The sequence below is a fragment of the Poromitra crassiceps genome, assembly GCF_964638095.1.
Source record: "Poromitra crassiceps genome assembly, chromosome: 1".
Taxonomy (NCBI): domain Eukaryota; kingdom Metazoa; phylum Chordata; class Actinopteri; order Beryciformes; family Melamphaidae; genus Poromitra; species Poromitra crassiceps.
Genome location: NC_139623.1, coordinates 1,940,002 through 1,946,618, shown reverse-complemented (window position 1 = coordinate 1,946,618; position 6,617 = coordinate 1,940,002).

Below are 6,617 nucleotides of genomic sequence, written 5' to 3'. Positions count from 1 at the left end.
TGCAGAGACTCTAAAAATCGCTTGCACGTTCTGTATAACTAAATTAAGTTGTCCAAGTTTCATCAGCAGGTCCTATTGTATTGTATTGTATTGTATTGGAAACTGATCTAGAAACATACTTTCACTCAACACAACTCACTGATCTGGAATACCCATTACATTTTGTTTAAAAGAAAATCTTTGTTACTGTGACTGTGGAGAGAGGTATTTGGTCGTTTTTGCATTTGATGGATTCAAGTGGTAATACGTTTATTGATAAATACAATGTGAATTGCACAAAAAGACAATACTTGGTTATTAAGGTAATTCCACAAGTAATGGTGAATGCTTAAAGGGATGTGGCCTAATGATTTTGTTCCACAGCTTCTTTCACTGTATTGACACTCAAGTTTAAGAAAAAAAGGCAAAATTCTAAGTAGGCCTACTCTTACTTCTGTAATCTTCCCTTTACCACTAAAAAGGAAAAGTCTGTTAAAAGATTATCCTGAAGAGATAAGAAAGAATTATAACTATATACCTCACTCTCCCCATTTCACCCACTAAGCTAAAATAAATTATCTTCATATTAACCAGCTCCAGCCGGGGCCATTACAGAGCACGGCACCCCCATAGGCAAATAGACCAGAACTGCGCGCGTCTTCAAGCGTCCAGCGCCAAGGCCGTGCCCCTTTTTATGGGAAACCCATAGTAAAACACGGTACAAGAAGCCGAAACCACTTCAAACAAACTATTTAAAATGGTTTAATTTGATAGAGATATGCCAAAGAGTTGCTGTGTTGTTATAGTTTCACTAACAATAAAAAAAATGGGTCTGCGATAGAGTAGGGGTGACACCGTCAATGTGGACGATGCATGTGACCTGGCAGTTGAAATATATTGTCATGTCATGGTGTCTTTGGGTCATTTATAAACTAAATGAATTCTGTTATTTTTCTATCGATTTCTTTGGTACTGCTATTTTACATTGAAGTCAACGCGAGTGGCTTGTGTTGTCCTCTAAAAAAAGGCGTGGCCTTCATGTTTTGGAAATTACCCGGATGTGGTCTGGTCTATCCCTCTATCCAAAGAGCACCTCAAACAAACAACAGTCCAAAGCGCTCCTTCCCAAAGAAGAAAATGTTACATAATAAATAAAACAATATGGCATGTTTTAGTGCGATCTTACTGATCTAGGTCCTATTTATCTATGTCTGATCTCATAGGGTAAGGTGTTCCTTTTTTTTAGGAGGAAACACAGCTGTTACATTTCTATATAAATGGTATATCATAATTATTACATCTTTATTATCACACTATTAGCCCTATTGTCATGTTGTTACTAAGCTGTAATGTAAAGTGCTACCAGTAGTTCCTTGACCGCCTAATTGCCAATGCCATACAGGCAGAAAATGTAATGTAGGATGCAATTTGGCATAGCGCCACCTACTGGGAAACACAAAAATGCTGTTTATCTCGACAATCGTTTGTCTGATCAATGCCAAACTTGGTGCCCCTTTGCACATATCAACTCTGACTAAATGTGCACTATTTGGTCTCTATATCCCACTTTTAACCCCCAGGTCACCGGATCTCAGCCAAACTTGGTTCAATTGTACACATATAAACTCTGACTAAATGTGCGCTATGTGGCGTTTATATGTCACATATATCCCCCAGGTCACCGGATGGTTGGACCCCGTCAATCGCTGCTTGCGGCTATATTTAGGGGTTCAAGCCCTGAAGGGCCTGGAACCCTATTGTCATTGCTTTGTTTCTTATTATTCCGTAAAACAGTTGCACATCAGAAACCATAAGGCCCACAGCAGCCAAACTTTGCACGTGTCACCCACTACTCAGAAACAAAAAAGTACACCAATCTACCAAACCGTGGCGATATAACAGCCCATTTCATGTTTTTAGGCCTCTGCAGGTCATTTTAGGGCATTGTGACATTATCACCATCAATATCATTGGGCCAATATCTGGCCCAATGACTACCAATTGGTAGTTACTAGATGCCCTATTTATAGGGACTAGTGCAGTGCCCGTTCCCCCATGCACCACCCCGTGGGCGCTTCCCCCCGCACACACACTGCACTCTGTCAGGTCCCCCTAAGGCTAAGCCAAGTTTGAAGTCGATCCGACAAACGGTTCTCGAGATACGCGAAGGACAGACATACAGACAGTCCTGGAATAAGTCCAGCACCGCACTCCATCGGGGTCCGGGCAGCGCACTCCCCAAGTTTGAAGTCACAATCGGACAAATGTTTCTCGAGATAAACTGCTTTTTGTGTTGCCAGCAGGTGGCACTATGTCAAATTGCAATAAATTCAGCGCCACACTACTTCGAGTTCCCAGGAGCATACTCCCCAAGTTTGAAGTCAATCGGATGAACGGTTCTTAAGATAAACCACCTTTTGTGTTGCCAGTAGGTGGCGCTGTGCCGAATTGCACAAAATTCGGCACTGCTCTATGTCAGGTTCCCAGCAGCACACTTATCAAGTTTGAAGTCGATCAGATGAATGGCTATGGAGATAAACCGCTTTTTGGGTTGTCAGTAGATGGCGCTATGCCAAATTACACAGAATTCAGCTCCCTGCACTCCGTTGAGTCCCCCTAAGTGCACTCCCTGAGTTTTAAGTTTTAAGTCGATCAGATGAATGGCTATGGAGATAAAGCGCTTTTTGTCTTGCCAGTAGGTGGCGCTATGCCAAATTGCACATAATTCAGCTCCCTGCACCTCCTTGAGTCCCCCTAAGCGCACTCCTCGAGTTTGAAGTCGATCGGACGAACGGTTCTCAAGATAAACCACATTTTCTATGTTGCCACTAGGTGGCGCTATGCCGAATTGCCTTCCCCCCCCCCTCCATTCAATCTCAAGGACTCGATGTTGACTTAGTTAACGACAGGGTCGTTCCTCTGTTTACTCTCTCAGTAGATGTCAAACAGCCCTAATTAAAGCTGCAGCTTACGGCCCGGCCACATCTACGCGTCGTTTGACGCGGGCTGACGCTTGGCAGTATTGACGCTCGACGCTTGGTGGGCATGGAAATCCGGAAGCAGCAGCTAGCTCCCAAGCTAGCTGCTGCTAGATTTACTTTGCTTCTTTGAAAATTGGTGGTAGAGAGGAAGTGGAAGAGGACAGGAAGGGTAGGGTAGGTCCTAGGATGAGCTCAATTGGCTAGCTTTGTACTTTGTCAAATTCCACCCCGCCCCCTCTGTTGCCCACTGTCGCTTCACAAGCCTGCTACGCGTCGTCTGGTCTCCCAGCATGCTTCGCGAGGCGTCGAGCAGCATGTTCAATACAAAGTGGATGGGCAGCAGCGTCAGCACGCGTCAAACGACGCGTAGATGTGGCCGGGCAGTTAGGGCTGAAGGAGCAGAACTTAAGACAAATATTCAAATATCCAACGTGTTTCGCATCCAAATCGCACGGAAACAGGGTACCGCCCTCCGTCGGGTCGCCATCAGCGCACCCCCCGAGTTTCAAGTCGATCCGACCAACGGTTCTCGAGATAAGCGAAGGACAGAGAGACAGAGAGAGAGAGACAGAGAGACAGACAGACGCTCCCGCAATTATAGTATAGATGATGTTAATGTAATATAGGACAACACAGTCCTCCAGCCCTCCTCCCTCCACCCCTACTTGGAACAGAACTAGATGCCTATTTTCTCCATTCTCATATGCCTACTTTTTTATTCTTCTATACGTGATTTTATGCACCTGGAGGTCAGTAGTTGACCTGGGTGAATCCATGTTGTGTAAAAAAGTGTAGTCACCTCAGCAGTTGACCTGGGCAAATCCATGTTGTGTTAAAAGGTGTAGTCACCTATAGGTCAGCAGTTGACCTGGGCTTCTTCTTCTTCTTCTAATGGCTTTCCGGCAGACTGGATGGATGACTTGCGGTACATTGCTGCCTCTCACAGTTGGATGGTCTCACGCTAAACGTGGTTCTTCTTCTTTCAAGTTTCTGGTGTTTCTCACACCTCCTCCATCTTGGCTGTTGTGCCTCGTCTCATGTTCCTCCGCTCCTCATCCCTCCTGAGCAACGTGCCTTCACCTTCGTGAAGGGGTCCTCTGTTAATAGAGATTCATTCAGCCCAGGGGCAGGGGCCATCGTCTGGTTCCCCTCTCAGTTGACCTGGGCAGATCCATCTTGTGTAGAAAAGCATGTGCACCCAACTGGAAATGATGTCATGAAATTGCTAGACTGTGATTGAAATAGAGGTCTAGGGGGCCTCACAGATGCGCTGGATATAGAGCCGGGGAACACTATGGCAGTGTGACTCCGATTAAAGAATCACAGGAGAAGTTGAGGTTCAAGGTTTACTCAGGAGTAATGTACAGGATGTATGTTCAAGATTCAAGATTTTTATTGTCACTCCGTAGTACAAGTATCATGTGTGAAATTCTTGTGCTGTAGACTCCGTTACAACATAGTGCAAATAACAGTATAACAGTGCAAAATAACAGGGCATATAGATGCAGTAAAACAAGAGAAACAACAAGCAATAACAGTAAACTTTTCCTTTTCTTTTCTAGCATAGACACCTTAAAACATAATTAAACATTCTGTTTGCACAGGTGCAAATAACATAATTATCATATGTAATGGTAGCAGCTACTACATGATTGTTTATTTGTGTGTGTTAAGGAGTCTCGTGGCCTGCGGGAAGAAACTGTCCCTCAGGCGATTTGTTCGTGCTTTTGGGACCCTGTATCTCCTCCCTGAGGGTAACAGGGAGAACAGGCTGTTGTGGGGGTGGTATGTGTCCTTGATGATCTTCCTGCAGTTCTGGTAGCTCACACCCTGTTACGTGCTGGGCCGCGAGCCTCACTGTTCTTAGCGCCCTGCGGTCCATGGTCGTACAGTTCCCGTACCAGGTGGTGAAGCAGCCTGTCAGCAGGCTTTCAATGGTGCCTCTGTAGAAGTCCCTGAGGATTTTTGGCCTTAGCCCAAATTTCTTTAGTCCGTGTAGTCGCTGTTGGGCCTTTTTGACAACAGTGGCGGTGTGGCCGGCCCATGTCAGGTCCTGGTGGATGTTGACTCCCAGGTACTTGAAGCTGTCCACCTTTTCCACCACTGTGCCATTGATGGTGATTGGGGGGTGTGCGCCCCCCTCCCCCCCCTCCTGTAGTCTACAATGATCTCCTTGGTCTTGGAGACGTTTAGAGAGAGGTGGTTGTCCTGGCACCATTGTTCCAGGGCCTCCACCAATAACAATAACAAAACAATAATGAATGAATGAATTTGCCTAGCAAGGTAGCATGGTAATGAAATAATTAAGGCATTAACATATTTTCCATAGTAGTAAATAATTAGCTGGAGTCAACAGAAATGAACAGACAAACTCTCTTAATTGCCCAAATACAGTAAAGCATGACTATAAACACAAATATATCAAATAAACAACTTAACAGACTTACATTATGCTCATGCACGCATAGGTTGAGGCCACGTCTCGTCATAGACGCTGGTTTAGCTGGCTCAGCCTGGCTGGGGGCTTGGTCAGGGTGGGGTATAAAAGAATTTAGCTGATAGCCCAGCCCAGGCAGACACGATCGGGGATTTAACCACCGCAGTAAATGCACATCTGAGCAGACGTCTTGTGTTCTGCTCTAGAACCCCAAAACCTGTAGTTTAGAGCCGCAGCACCGTCTTTTGGTGAGTCAGCCCATGAGATATATGGACGGTTTTACCCCACTCGCGCGCCAGCCGTTTAACATTTTGTGGGCGTTCCCAGACATGCGGACTGTCTCTATACAGTCCTGACGGCCCCTACACACCGCTCGCGATAAATTCGCATGAACTCGCACTCGCCCAGTCAGCCCTGCCCCGCTGCTACAGCGTGGTTGGCTGCCTTGCTGTATTTCCGTCTTCAATTGGTCGATTTCGAAATGCCCCTCCTTCCCTCGCTGCCATCTTGCCGCTCACCAGCTTGCAAAGCATGCTGGGATAGCTGGCGGAGGACATCGCAGGCGACAAGACGAGAGGAGGGGCCAAAACCGAAATAGACCAATTGAAGATGGAAATACAGCAATGCAGCCAACCAAGCTGCAGGGCGAGTGCGAGTACATGCGAGTTTATCGCTTAGGCTCGCGTTTGGTGAGAAGGAGGTCTGACGGCTCCTACACACCGCCTGCGATAAACTCGCATGTACTCGCACTCGCCCAGTAAGCCCTCAGCCCTGCCCCGCTGCTACAGCGTGGTTGGCTGCCTTGCTGTATTGCTGTCTTCAATTGGTCGATTTCAAAATGCCCCTCCTTCCCTCGCTGCCATCTTGTCGCTCACCAGCTTGCAAAGCATGCTGGGATACCTGGCGTCAGGACATCGCAGGCGACAAGACGAGAGGAGGGGCCAAAACCGAAATAGACCAATTGAAGACAGAAATACAGCAAGGCAGCCAACCAAGCTGCAGGGCGAGTGCGAGTACATGCGAGTACATGCGAGTTTATCGCTTAGGCTCGATTGCAATTATTATGCTTATTATTATTATTACTATGCTAAGGAAGGTAGGTGACCATAATTCATTTCAATGTCCGCTCTCAATGTCCACTCTCGAAATCGCTGTCTGTTCTCAAGAGCTATTCAGTTGGTTCATGAAATCGCTGGGCTGCGTGCCCTCCAGTGTTGCTC